The sequence below is a fragment of the Somniosus microcephalus genome, chromosome 16, assembly GCF_052327205.1.
Source record: "Somniosus microcephalus isolate GS21.2 chromosome 16, FLI_Smic_1.0, whole genome shotgun sequence".
NCBI lineage: Eukaryota > Metazoa > Chordata > Chondrichthyes > Squaliformes > Somniosidae > Somniosus > Somniosus microcephalus.
Window position 1 is genome coordinate 29776155 of NC_141002.1, and position 15470 is coordinate 29791624.

The following is a 15470-nucleotide window of genomic DNA, read 5'->3' on the forward strand; positions in this document are numbered from 1 at the left end:
TATGGGTGTTGATCGTAAGGTAATGTTTCGAAGCTTCTTCTACCTCCATTTGCAAGTACGCCTGGGCTAGATCAATTTTGGTGAAGCGTTTACCACCAGATAGCGAGGCGCAAATATCCTCAATTCGTGGAAGCGGATATTGCACCGTGTGAAGGACTGGGTTCACTGTCACCTTAAAATCCCCACAGATGCGGACCTTCTTGGGTTCCCCAGGCGTATTACTCAACGACCTCTTCATTACAGGGACAATGGGTGTAGCCCACTCGCTCCAGTCCACTTTGGACAGTAATCCTGAACGTTCCAACCCTTCCAGCTCTGCTTCAACCGCTGGTCTGATCGCATAAGGCACTGGTCTGGCCTTCAGAAACTTTGGGCTTGCATTATCCTCTATTTTAATTGTTGCTGTTATTTCTTTTAGTGTTCCTAGTCCCTCCTGGAACACTTCTTTTGCGTCAGTTAGCATTTTTGACAGTCGTCCAGGTGTGACGTCGTCATCCTTTTTGGCCTCCACCTTCAGTGCCTGTATGGAATGCCAATCTAAATGTATCTTCCGGATCCACTCACGTCCTAGCAGTAGTGGTCCTCCATTTGGCAATACATATATATCCATTTTAGGTATTTCCTGACCTTTATATGTCACTTTCACCCTTATTTTTCCTTTGGGGTAGACTTTTTGCCCCATATACGTCTTCAAGACAATCTCTGTAGCTTTCAAGGGTATGTGTAAAAATAGCCGCTTGTAGTCTCTTTGATTTATGACTGTTAGAGCTGACCCTGTGTCCAATTCCATTTCCACTTGGACTCCATCTATCTTGAGTGTAACCCAGATAGTCTGGTGATCCTCTATTTTGGTTACATTATGTCGTTTCAGACAACCCAGCTCCTTGCTTCCGGAGTCTGTGTCACTTTTCTATTTGTCTGAACCACTGTCCATCACCTGGTGTACCTTTTTGTACTTCTCCTGTGGAGATTTCTTACTGTTGGTTTTCTTCCCAGACCTGCAGACTCTTGCTATGTGTCCTGCTTTCCCACACTGTCTGCACACTTGGTCCTTGAACCAACAATCTTTCTGGTCATGTGTTGTTCTGCCGCAGCGATAGCACTTCCTTGTTCCATAGGTCATTTCATTGGTGCCGTATTCTTGCAGTCTCCGTTGTATCTCTGCAGCGCCCCTTGCGGCTGCTTCGTGTGATACTGCCATATTGAAAGCTTTGTCCAGCGTAAGGTCCTTTTCTGATAGAAGCCGTTTCTGGGTTCCTTCACTTTGTAGCCCACACACAAACTTGTCCCTTAACGTGTCTGCTAGTCCCGCCCCAAACTGGCAGTATTTCGATAGCTTGCGCAGTTCCGTTAGGTACTCAGCATTGCTTTCGTCTTTGTGTTGGTTCCTTTTATGGAACTTAAATCGTTCTGCTATCAGCAGCGGTGTGGGGCTTAAGTGGTCCTGTAGGATTTCGACTATGCTTCCAAAATCCTTGTTTACCAGCTTCTCTGGGGCTATTAGATTTCACAGCAACCCATAAGTTTTTGCACCCATGGAATTTAACAGAACCAGTGCTTTATTAGCATCTGGCACTTAATTCGCCCTGCAGTACACCTCAATACGTTCCACATATGTCGCCCAATGTTCGACTTCATTGTCGAACGTAGAGATACTGCCACTCTTCGGCATCCTTGGTTGTGCGTTAACTATCCCCAATGGCGCCTCCCGCGCTTCCCCTTCTTCTCCGCTGGCACAAAATGGCATCTCCCGCGCTTTCCTTCCTTCCCGCGCTCGCCCGTCTTCTCCGCTGCGGCTTCGCAAAATGGCGCCTCCCGCGCTCTCCCTGCTTCTCCGCGCCTCAATGGCGCCTCCCATGCTCTCCCTGCTTCTCCGCGGCTCAATGGCATCTCCCCTTGCTTCGCCCCGCGGACCCTGATCAGCCCGTGATCCCTGGCTGTGCTCTGCGCGCTCTTCTCTTGATATTTGTCGACGCCGCTCAGTCTAGAACCCGGCTGTTTCTTACCCTCTCTCTCTCTGGTTTGCAATATTTTTCCTCGACGCCGCTCAGTAATCAATCCCCGGCTGTGCCCTGCTCTCTTCACCCTCTTTCTTACCCCGTTGACGCTGCCCGGTCTCTCTCTCTGCCGTCGGTCGGCTCCAGCCGCCGCTGCTCAGGAAGGGTCTGCTCTGGACCTGTCGTCGGTCTCTTACTGCTCGTTGTGGCTGGGGAACCAAGCCCGGCTCTCCACAGCCTCCCCAGCGAAGTTGGATCTCTGCCTGACTGCTGGGTGGTTGCTCGCGGTCGACGCCCATGTTCCTGGACTCGACTATTTTTTTTTATGTTGCAGGTAGATTCGCATCAACACTCGTCGCCACTGTTAAATCCGTGGTTCAGTGGATAAATAATTACACGGATGCTGTACATAAACAAACAACAGGTCTTTACTGGAGGAGGGTCATCTCTAGACTGGAGTACAGAGGCATGCGCACAGCTTATATACCAGTGTGGTTACTGCCGGTACTACAGTATACAGGAGCTGTAAAAAATAGTTCTGACTTAAAGCACATACACTGCAGTATTGGTGAGACCGCACCTGGAATACTGCATACAGTTTTGGTGTCCATACTTAAGAAAAGACATACTTGCTCTCGAGTCAGTGCAAAGAAGGTTCACTTGGTTAATCTCGGGGATGAGGGGATGGACATATGAGGAGAGGTTGAGTAGATTGGGACTCTACTCATTGGAGTTCAGAAGAATGAGAGGCAATCTTATTGAAACATATAAGATTGTGAAGGGGTTGGATCGGTTGGATGCGGGGAGGATGTTCCCGATGATGGGTGAAACTAGAACTAGGGGGCATAGTCTTAGAATAAGGGGCTGCCCTTTCAAAACTGAGATGATGAGGAACTACTTCACTCAGAGGGTGGTAGGTCCATGGAATATGCTGCCCCAAAAAGCTGTAGAAGCTACATCATTACATAAATTTAAAACAGAAATAGACAGTTTCCTAGAAGTAAAGGGAATTAAGGGTTACGGGGAGCGGGCAGGAATTTGGACATGAGTCTAGGTTCGGATCGGACATGGCCCTGTGGGTAGCGGAGCGGGCCCAGGGGCCGTGTAGCCTGATCCTGCTCCTATTTCGTGTGTCTAATTCTGTTAGATTCAGGAGATGGTTCTGTGCTAGTAGATTGGCGGTTAGGATCAGATCAGCCATGATCTTATTGAGTGGCGGAGCAGGCTCGAGGGGTCAGTTGGCCTACTCCTGCTCCTATTTCTTATGTTCTTATGTTCACAACTGCTTTACAGGCATCTCTCAAAATGGGCACCTAACCGCTATTCTGAGAGGAAAATGAAGTGGGAGGGGCCATTATACCTCCCCCTATTTCTATGCAATTATAATGCTGGCTCCCCCATTGGGGTAAGCCTCAGGAATCCCAGGGCAATGTAAAAGAGACCCCAAGTCACATCCCTCCACCCATTATTGCTCGGCTTTGCACCTGGGAACTGAGTGTTCCCCAGACAAGGCGCTAGGAGAGAAATATCATAGAAGAATCATAGAATGAAACAGCACAGAAGGAGGCCATTCAGCCCATCTTACCTGTACTGGCTCTTTGAAGGTCCCATTAGTCCCACTCCCCTGCCCTTTCCTCATAGCCCTGCAAATTTTTTCCCTTTCAAGGAGATATCCAATTCCCTTTTGAAAGTTATTATTGAATCTGTTTCCACCACCCTTTCAGGCAATGCATTCCAAATCACAACAACTGGCTGCGATAAAAAAATTCTCCTCATCTTGTCTCTGGTTCTTTTGCCAACTACCTTCAGTCTGTGCCTGGTTACTGACCCTTCTGCCACTGGAAACAGTGTCTCCTTATTTACTCTATCAAAACCCTTCATGATTTTGAATACTTCTTTTGAATCTCCCCTTTACTTTCTCTGCTCTAAGGAGAACAACCCCAGTCTCTCCACATAACTGAAATCCCTCATCCCTGGTTCCATTCTAGTAATTCTCCTCTGCACCCTCTCCAAGGCCTTGACATCCTTCCTAAAGTGTGGCGCCCAGAATTGGGCACAATACTCCAGCTGGGGCCTAACCAGTGAGTTATAGAGGTTTACCATAACTTTCTTGCTTTTGTACTCTCTGCCTCTGTTTATAAAGCCAAGGATCCCGTATGCCTTTTTTTTAACAACTGTCTCAACTTCTCCTGCCACCTTCAAAGATTTGTGCACCTACACCCCCAGGTCTCTCTGTTCCTGCGCCTCCTTTAAAATTCTACCATTTAGTTTATATTGCCTCTGCTCATTCTTCCTACAAAAATGCATCACTTCACACTTCTCTGCACTAAATTTCATCTGCCATATGTCTGCCCATTTCACCAGTTTGTCTATGTCCTCCTGAAGTCTGTTACTATCCCCCTCATTGTTTACTACATTTCCGAGTTTCATGTCATCTGCAAACTTTGAAATTCAGCCCTCATGGCCAAGACCTTTTAGGAACAGGATAAGGCCATTGGGACCAAAAGGTCTGTCCTTGTTTTCATAGATTAACTCCACCTACCTACCTTCTCATCATAGTGTTCAATCCTTTCTCTTTTTAGAATGTATATAATGGTCTCATAAACACAGGTATACCACTAGCTTTAATGACCTTACTTGATAATTCATTCCATAACTCTATCACCCTTTGCATGTTATGTCTGATTTACTATTTTATCCATAACTTCTTAATTTTAACATGTGTGTTCAGGGTATTGAACTCCTCACCATTGCCTGGATAAATGTGTGAATTCACTTCATAATTTTGACAACCTCAGTTAGAGCCAATGGAAGTATACTCTTTTCCATAAAAACAAGCCCAACTCACTTCTCTTTATCTCATCAGTTAAATTACTATCACCCAGAATCCTGTTACCCTTTCAAGTGCAACACTATCCCATCTATGATTAGAAACAGGCATTACATCAGATGGGGTTAGGCCATAAAAAAATAACATAACTTAATACCTCAAAAGTAACTCAGTACTTTAATTATTTTTTTCTACCGCAACTAAGCAATGCGCTTATCCATTGACACTCCTGGATCTTTTTTTTGTGTGATCATATTGTGCCAGATTTTGCTCTGAGTGATGAACAAATGGCACCAGCCATTCATTAGACTTGCACTTGCCCATAGACTCTTTATGGGCTTTTGCACAGCAAGTTCCTGTCAGCCAACTATCCAAAAAGTGCAATGCCTTCTACAGGGCATCTGGGACCTGTGTAAACAGGGCAAGCAACTGTATATCTCCAGAACCAATCAAATTGAAGAATCATTAATGAGCAGGAAGGGTAAGTTAGAATATTGAATTCAATGTCAAATCATGTACAGAAAGTGAAATAAAGAGAGGGAAAGAAAGATAGGATTAAGAGAGAGAGAAAGACAAAAGAGAAAGAAAAAGTTTTAAGAAATAATTTCCATTTTTTTATTTTTTTAAATCTCCAATAATAATTAAAATCTGAAGGAATAAGACGCCACACTTTTTTAAGTTAATTTTCAGGTGCCAGAGAAGTTACTGAAAGGATAATTACTAGTCCTAGCCCCTTTAGGGCTATCCCAGATCAGGCGTATTCCTCAGACGTTCACTTTCAACTAAAGTTTGAGGTAGTCGAATCCTAAAGATGCTTAATTGGGTCGAAAGGTCCGGACTATCTCTCCCTAAAGGAAAGGAACAACCTGAAAATGTTACCGTCCTCCAGATAACACTTTTAATAAGTTTAGCTAGACTGTAATGTTCCAGATATTATGAGGGTCCGGAAAATTCCCCCAGAATTCTGCAGCTCCTCACCAAAGAGTGTACAGAGATTGTGTCTGCGAGTTTGATACAGAAGTATTATGTGAGACAATTCTAAAAATATATAGATTTATTAAAGAGCCGACATATAATTTACAGTTGGTGAGTCAATTGCAACATTAACAGTTCCAAAAAGAGAAAGCTTTGCAATCTTATCAGAGATCCTTACTCTCAAATCTTAACTTCACTACAGTTTTACAGTTCTTAAAGTTTATTCAGGATATCCACCAAAATCAAATACAGTACATTTGTTCCCCGAGGTACAAAGAGTTGGAGACTTACAGAGCTGCCTCTGAAGCCGAGAATCACTTTGCCTCTTTAAGCGAGTCTATTATCCCATTTGAGAGTTCAATATTTATACCCTTTTTCAGTGGTGTTTCCTTTAAGGTTTTCTGCTGATGTAAGCTAATTATCTCTAGTCATTTTTCTGCTGACCCCTGCAGTTCTTACAGCCACCTCAGCTGGTAGCACTATAGAATTGTCTCTTCTCTAGGTGTTCTAAATTTATCATTAAAAAACGGTGTAACAGGAGGTGCGCTTTACTTGGGATCATTTTTATGAAGGCAGATGTTTGTTACTTTTATGTGCTCCTTTACGAGGTGTAAATTAGAACACCTTGTACTGGGTAACTATTGTCTTGTTCCCAAAGGTTCCGACTTCAGGAGCCTTTAACCTTCTGTTTCAATAAGGTTATTGATTCAGTGTCAACAACTTATCTTATCTCAATAGCCAGAATGCTATCACAGCTTTTTCATCATTAGGTTTCTAGGTTTCCAGACTCAGTTTGTCATGTTTTAATAAGGCCAGAATTCTTTCATGGAATTGTGTATTTTTCTGAATAGATTATATGGCTTATTCCTTCACAGTTTGGCAGTAATTAAGGCTGCGATTTTGTGTTCGGTGTCGGGATGGATGCATGTCAGCTGGTTTCTGGGTTCCAGTCCCACCCCCAGCTGCCTCCGCTCCACAGATGTGATTTTCCTTTGATTGACCTCATGGCTTAATGGCCAATTAACAGGAAGTGGGTTTGATGACACCATTTGATGACGTGTCATCTGCCGGTTTCCTTAAAGGGACCATGCACAATTTTATTTTGATGGTTGATTTCTCAGTGTTTTGACAGCATTGAAGTGCTGAAAATACTGGCAATCATTGCACAAAGGTGAACTCTTGAACCCAGGCTCTCCAATGACTCCCTCCATATGCTGGAATAGATGGCAGCTGCAGGTGAGATGACAGAAGCGATCTGTCACTGGTGAGAGAGGTTCTCCCAATGAGGTGGCACTGGACATTTAGTTGGATTTAAAAACTTGTAAGCTAAAGAAATATGTATATGTTTTAAAAATGCAGTAACCAACATTTTCTTTGCTCTGAAACTCACCATGTGCAACATTGGATCCTTCACACCACTTCTGCAGTTGTCATCTTTTCACAAATATTACACCAGACTCACAACACGCCACACTTACCTGGTGTGGTGTCCGGACGTCGGGAAACCTGACTCAGAAGCGGGAAAATCCAAAAACAGGTTGAAAACTTCTGACAAGTACCTGTTAATCCATTTCCCGCCGTTAGGTGTCGGGTCCATTTGCAAATCGGGGACCCAACACTTGGGAAAGCTGTTTGAAGGTGGGTTGATGACAGGTTCGGGACACGCCATCAACCAATAGCACTTTAACCTCTGACCCGCCTCTCTGAGCACCGGCAAAATCGCAGCCTATGACACCGTTAAAAGATTACTTACACTAGAATGGACAAGCCCTACCTTTTTTTGACGAGGTTAGTCCATATCGATGAGATAAGTATAGCAACTTCATGCCGTTCAATACATTTAAATGGTGAGTCAGATGGCGCAATGCCGTTTTCAGGAAGCTTATGCAGGAACGAAGTATCTTGGACAGCAACTTACGGAATCCGCATGTGTGGTCTCTGTCCAAGTTCCGTTTATCAGTGAACACTGTTAGCCTCACCATTTATTCTACAACAAAATCCAGCCCATTATCCTCCTGTGTGCTGGTACATAGTGAATGATGATTAGCTGTGAAGTGCTGCATTGTCCCACTCAAACTCCAATTTTAACTCAGAGCAGAAATCGAGTGAGCGTTACACCATCCCTGAACTCAACAGTGTGAACCCCAGGCGATTTTAACTACCGGACCTTGTCTGCATGTCCCCAGTCAGTTGCCCAACTGAATATGATGAGAAGTGACAACTGGCCGGCAGGCGGGAGCAGAATTTTGGGAGGCAGGAGGTCGGCAGCCAGGACTGAAGGAATGGTCCCTGGCACTCAGGTTAAAGTGGGGAGGGGGTTTCAGAGGGTCTCGCGATTGGGAAGAGGGCAGAACCCAGGACAGGACAGGGCACTCCTGCTCCTCCTGGTCCCACAAGGCAAGTTAGAAAAAAGTTTTAAAATATATTTGTTTGTACCTCTTCTGGCCCTGATTCTTCTTCCTGCTAGGTTCACCTGGCAGGAAAGCCACAGCAGCTTTCTTGCTCAGGCTACTGGCTAAAATTGCAGCCGGGCCCTGATGACATCATTGGAGCCCGATTTGAATTTTTAAAGAAGGTCTCTGCTGGTTTCAGTTGGGTGCCCGTGCCTGAGCAGGTTAAAATTGGAGATAGTGGGAAGAGAGCAGGACTTCGGTTGGTAAGTCTGTTGGCCAATTTTAACTGCCTGCCCGCCCGGCCTCTGACTTCAATAGAAACGAAAAGCGGGAGAGATGTTTAGCGGGCGGCCGAGCCAATATCGCGTGTTTTACACTATCGGTAAAGTCAAAATTACCCCGACCATGTGTACTGCCACAATATGTGGCTGGTCACTTCAAATTGTGATCGCTGCATGGTGAGATAGAATCTCCCAGCTGTCTGTCTCTCCATTTACTGGTTTTCTATGCATTGGAAATGATGCATATCACTGTCTAATATGTAAAATATTTCTTCAAAGGCAGATGATCACCACTGTCTAGATAGATGACATCATGTGTTTTATTTGCCAAACTCACAAAGGTGACCTAACAAAAGTGTCGGACAGAGTGAAATCAGTTGTGATTGTTTGTGACATCAAGAAATCCGAGTCCCAAGGTTGTCAAAGCTTGCTTTTATCCTGGGAATAGATCAAAGGATTGAGACAGTTTTCTGAGAAAAAGGTTCTTTCCTTTCAAGTTTAGTTAATGGTGGGCTCTGTATCCAGAGGTTGTCTGTCAATTCTGTGGATGAAAGTGAAAGCCTTCTCTCAGTCCTTCAGTATTTTACATACTACCGTACCGCAGCATGCATTGAGATGAACTCATGGAGACTCCCTGGTAGTTAGATGAAAGCTCATGTATAGGTTTTATGTTACCATTGCTGGTCCAGTTTTAGTGTTACTAAGGGAGTTAGAGAAGTGTCACAAGTTTTGTTACTTTTGTATATCCAAGGAGATACAACTTAAAAGTTCTGTAGTCAAATGAAATCTACTTTTTATTGACAATATACCTGATTTGCAGTTGATAGCCCAAATCGCACAACATAATGAGCCTGAATTTGCGATCGGAGGCTTCCCGTGGGCAGATGCCTCCGATCATCAAAAAATCTACGCATTTACCTGGTGGTCCGGGAGATACGGAGGCTTGCGATCCTGAGCCTCTCCTGGTGGAAATGCGTAGAGGTCCACATATCCCAGGGGTGCATGCGGTTTTCAAGCGCCCCTGGGATCACATTTTATACCTGTTACACCTGCTTTTACCAGGCATAAGAATTCCACAGCCTTTCAGCGGGCGGAAGTTGGGAAAATAGCGCAACTCTCCACCCGCAGAGGCCCTTCTCCCGGGGATATGGAGGATCTGCCAAGAAGATTCTTGACAGATCGCAAGTGCCGGGTTTCAGCACATGTGCTTCGCATGCCTAAACCTGGAACTTCTGTGGTCCCTACAGGCGCGTACACACCTCATATGCACCCGTGGGGGTCGCAAAATACGGACCAATAAGTTTATGCTTCCACTATCCAAAGACCAGGAGAACACCAGAGGGCTCATGTCAATTCAATGAAATAATTATGATAACAAGTGTTTCTGTTTGACCTGTGGGAGATGCTACATCATGAGAAATTTTAAAGTTGCACTCCAGCTCATAGAGGCTGAAGGCTCACTTATAGTTTTCCTTGATGGTGGGCACAAGGGAAACATCTGGTGAAGTTACAGGATTTCCTCCTTCTGCCACTTACTAGGTTATTTTCCTATCAGTATGCCTCTATTTTATTCCTAATTATGTATTCCATTAATTGTCAGTTACTGATCTAAGACTATTGGCTCTGTAATTACCCAGATAAGTTTTATCTCTTTTCTTGAAAATAGATACCACATTTTCTTGTTTCCAATTTGTGGGACCCTCCTGTAGTAACTGACTCCCTAGTGAGAACCACCAGCTCTTCCTAAATTTTGACAATATTCACACTTAGCATCCCCAGTTATGTGGCATCTATTCCTGGGAGGGATGTTAAACCTGTCTATGTCAATGTTCATGCACGTGATTTCAAACTCATTGGGGGAGAAATTTGTTTTAGCCAGTAAAGTTGCCGGTGTCACCCCTTGAAATAAAGAATAGATTTGCCTTCCAAAACTAGGCTTTATTAACTTTAAAATCTGCAGCACATCTTTCCACATCCAGTCCCAACCAAAGCTGGAAAAGAACTGAATTTAAGGTGGCCACCACACATCATGTGACATCAACTACCAATGAGATTACAACATATATCCCAAGGCAGTTAACAAACAACCAATCACAATACTTTTACTAAACAAGGAATAATCACCACACCCCTGAAAATGGCCGCAATACTAACAGAGGAAGATTCATCTGGGGGGATGGAGATTGTTGGCGCAGTGCTTACCTGCCGTGCAAAGCTGTCCTGGAGGCATCCGACCCGAAGTTCGTGTGCAGGTGCGATGTTGCAGCTTCCCACAGCCTCTGGAAATGAGGCTGTGGAGCTCGCAAGAAATTGTGGGCAATGAAGAGGTCTGGGAATTAAAGGGGCCATGCACACTGAAGCAATACAAATTAAAATAAAGTGAAACAATGCAGTTTTCAGCCCTTTCTACCTTAAAAACATTAATGGCCCAGAAATTCAGGTCGGAGGCTTCCCGCGGGTGCAAGCCTCCGACCTGCACTTACCTAGCGCACCGGCCGTTGTGCTGTGGGCCCGCGTGGTATTCTGATCCTGGGCCTCCTCCAACTGCTGGCGCGCAGTGCTTGCGTATCCCAGCGGCGAAGTTAGTTCGAAGCGTCCCCTGGGATCACGTGGGCCATGGAGAGCCAATGGTAGCAGGGAATCTCTATTCATAGATTTGACAGGAAGACCTGTCAAATGCATGATTAGAGTTCAGCCCCAAAACATAACTAAAACTTCAAATAAACTTTTTAAAAAATCACATTTTTAAAATAACTATAAATTACATAAAATAACTATTTTAAACAATAATTTAAATTTTTGAAAAAAATAATTACAGTTTCTAACAGGGCTAAAAATAAACTTACCTTTCTTTAAAGTATTTAAAAATAATAAACCTGTGGAAAAAATGTTTTAATTTTACTTAATTCACCACTTACCTTGTTAAAAGCAGGCCTTGCGACTGCTTTTTAAAAGCATAGCTGCTGGAGGCTTACCCTCCCGGAGAAACCTGGAAAAAAAACGGAAGTTCCAGGCATACGCGTTGCCTCTCCGGCGCATGTGTTCGACCTGTGAACCCCTTCCTTTAAGGGAACGGAAGTTCTGGTTTCCCGCGCATGCGCAGTGCATGCACGAAACCGGCACTTTCGTTGGGCCTACGTGTGAGTACCCAGCATGTACTCACCTGTGGGGACCCGAATTTCTGGCCCAGTAACATTAAAAAGAAGACCCAAATGGGAATATTCATCTCTTAAAGCTGAATTCCTTCCAAACCTCAAAACATGGGAAAAATGCCTCAGCACTATCACAAATGGCTCAGCAAGCCAGGGAAGGGGCACCCAGGGTCTTGCACGCAGCCCTCCAGCTTTGTGCAGGGGGGGTCAACACTATAAGAGAGGCCCTCTACCCACAGGTTCCAGGAGGCCCTCCAGAAAGAACAATGTGAGACCACATCACCGATGCCATCACTGCCAGCAGTGTTGCCCCCACCACCTGGCTCCAGTGCCAAAAGAAACATCATGACCTCAGACCACTGGTCAAGGTCAGTGAATGCATCTTCAAAAGCCTTCTCCTACCAACTGCACCACTAGCCTCACACACTGCTCAATGCAAGACCCCCAATCACTCACCTACCAACAATCTGTACCAATCATGAGGCACATCTCCCATTCCTAGCCTCACCTCACCCCCTTGGAGGAGACGGTGCAGGCCATTCTTGGCAGGGGCATGGCTGAGCCCTTGGCCAGCAGCAGAGCTGAAAGGATAAAAGATGCTGGTATCCTCATACGTTATCCTTATGGCATGCACCTCATGCTTTCCCACCCTCCCGTCACCACAACTCCACTCTTGTGCCTTCCTCATTTCACCTACCCACAAAATGTAGCCTGCCCAGCCAGTGGGTGACCAAGAAGAGGGAGAGGAGAGTGAAGAAGAAGAAGAAGAAGATTGATTTGACACTCCCAGCCACCAGGTCCTCAAGGTCAACTAGCAAGACCATGTGCAGTGTCCCCCACTGAAAGTCAGCAGCCTTCCACCAGCCATGCTGCAGCTACTGGGGTAGCACTGTATGACATCAGTAGGATAGGCAAAGGCACACACAAGACACGCACTAAGTGAATGCACAAGGGTGATGAGTTGATTTCTTGATGTCACATTGGATGGATAGATGTACATAGATGGATTGGATAGTTTGCTTTGCGGTGGCTTTTATTTCAGTATCGTGGCCAAGAGGACACTGTGATGGTCAGTAACAGAGGGAAGGTAAGGTGCAGGACTAATGTTGAAAGGGGATTTGGAGTTGTGGTCACTGGGACCAGAGGAGGATGATTCCATCCCAGATATCCAGGCCACAAAGGGGCTGTCTGGGATGCATCCTTCCGTCTGATTCCTCCTCTTCTGCTTCCTCCTCTTCGACTTCCTCCTCTTCGGCTTCCTCCTTTTCTGTGTCTTCCTCTTCCCTCTGCAAGCGGATGATGTAAATGTGAAATGACAGCATAAAATGCTGGAAATACTCAGCTGGTCAGGCAACATCTCGACCTGAGACGTGAACTCTGTTTTCCTCTTCACGGATGTTGCGTGACCTGCTGAGTATTTGCATCTTGTTTTGTCTTCTCAAAGGCCTTCATTTACCATCTGAGCCCTTGCAAGCATCCAGAAGCACTGCCTACACACTTAAAAAGCTTTTCACATCTATTGCAGCAAACCACTACTTCAATAAAATCAAAACAGTCCAGTCCAAATCCTTACATCCAAACTTACCTGAACGACGTGTGTGTTTTTTAAGAGGTGCAGACATCACCACTGTCAGCTTGCTTGCACGTCAGGTTAACCTTACCTTTGTGCTGCCGGTAACTGGCAGCGGCATGCTGGAGAAAACGGCGGCTGCCCCGGGAAACGTCAACAGCTGGTGAAAGAACGGCGGCCACCATTTTTGCACCATTTAACGGTGCTACGGAGTGGTGCTAAGGCCACGAATTTCTAGCCCATTAACTTTAATTTTAGGCCCTCCTATTTTGAGTATTGTGCTATTTGTCCTTCTCTGGTGTAATCATTTTGTATTTTAGCTATTTTAAGTTCATTTTCAATCTCAACCCTGCTTGCATCTTTAAGGGATCTTAATTCTTCTTTGATCACGTTCGTGCTGCTATTGTACTGGAATTATTTCTTACTGTTGTATTTTGCTCTTAAAACTATGCTCCTTCCTTGTTCCCTCTCTGACCACCTTCCTAACTGTTTTTGGGAGATTCCTGAATTCTTCCCAATGGTTTTCCTCAACCTTTTACTTTGACCCGGTGATCTAACCCAGACTTCTAGAATTATTTTTGCTGCCTTTGCAGAACATACTTCTAGTCAGGCTTTCACATTGCAAAGCTTATTGAATGAGTGTACTTCCTTTACCTCTGAAACACCCCAGGCATATTGAGTGATTCCATCTCCTGTCCAGTTTAGTCTGTCCTCCTGAACACTTGTATGTTCTACTGATTACCGTCATTCAGGGTCAACCATGTTGCTAAGATCCCTATTACATCATAGTTCCAAAATGCTACAACAACCTCAAGTTCAGTCACCTTAGGCCTCGATTTTAACCTGGGGTGGGTTCGGTGCGGGTGGATGAGGGGCTGTGCGGAAGACCCCCTTCCCCACGGATTCGACGACATAAAGCCCTAATCCTTATCCTCATTTTAACATTTAAGATTTGCCTCCCACGTTACACCCGCAGGAATGACGTTAAGGCCTGCAGGTGGGAGCTGGACAATGTTGGGGACCCAAGGCAACAGTCCTCGGAGTAAAGTGCTGAGGGGTTGGGGGAGGTTGTAAAACCAATGCTGGTCAGAGGAGGGAGAGGCAATATCACGGAAGGGGAGCCCAAGGATTCCTTGTGGGGCTTCCTGAAGACCAGACCTTGGCCAAGACTGAGACTTCCAGCAGGTGAGAGTTTGGGGTTGAATGGAAGGCAAGGAAGCTGTATTGCGGCCCTCTTCCTCTACTGGGGAAATTCTAGGTCTTTACCACCACTTCCTATTGTATATTGTCACTGTTCACATGGTGGGAATCAGCAGTAAGTGGAGCTAAAGGATGGAACTCCACTGGGGACCCATGCCCTGCCCTTATTTACATGCAGTGGGTGGGGAAGGAATGGCCAGTGGCAGTTCCATTGGGGATGGGGAAAGGGAAATCCCGTTGAGTTGGTGAAGCCACTGTAGGCCCTACTGCCCAAATTTTCCAACATGCATTCCCACCCAACAGAGAATTCCTCCCTTAATTTCTAGAAAGAAGCTTCTTGAAAGGTAATCAAAAAGGACAGAAAGCTAATATTTAATGTTATCATGAATAGCTTTAATGAAAGGAATAGAAGACCCAGCAGTTCCTTCTCAGAGCAACTAGGGATGGGCACCAACACCACCCTTGCTAGCGATACCCACATTTCTGGAATGAATAATAAAACAAATGGCAAAGATAACTTATTCTCGAAGGGCAATCAGTAGAAAGAATGACAGTGCCATACAATTCTTCATACAATGCTTCTCAAAACACTTCCCGTTTGAACTTTTCCCAGTGACACAGTATGTCCTTGAATTTGATTGTGGAGACTAACTACTGAAGCAGAAATATTTGCCATGGGAATGTCATCTCCCCAACACACGGGTCACTAAACAGTTGGCTAATGCTGTTTTCTTATTGTTATATCACTGGCACTTTTTGATGTGAAAAATGTCAGGACATAAACACCAACTGGTAGGACAAAGCCCAGCAAGAGGTGGATCTGAAGTCATGAAATGTGCTTCAGGTGCTTTGTGGAGATATAATTTAACCCAATTTAAACAGGAGCAAATCTCTTTCCTACTCTTGCATCATATTAAATTCAGAAGAGTTCTTGTAATTTGTGGGCTCAATTTCTGCAATTTTAAATTTTGCTTTACTGGGCTGTAAATTGTAGACAAATGATTGTCTTTGAGAGTAGGATCCATTGGAATTATTGTAGACTGGTGTCACTGTGAAAGGATTATTACTAGTC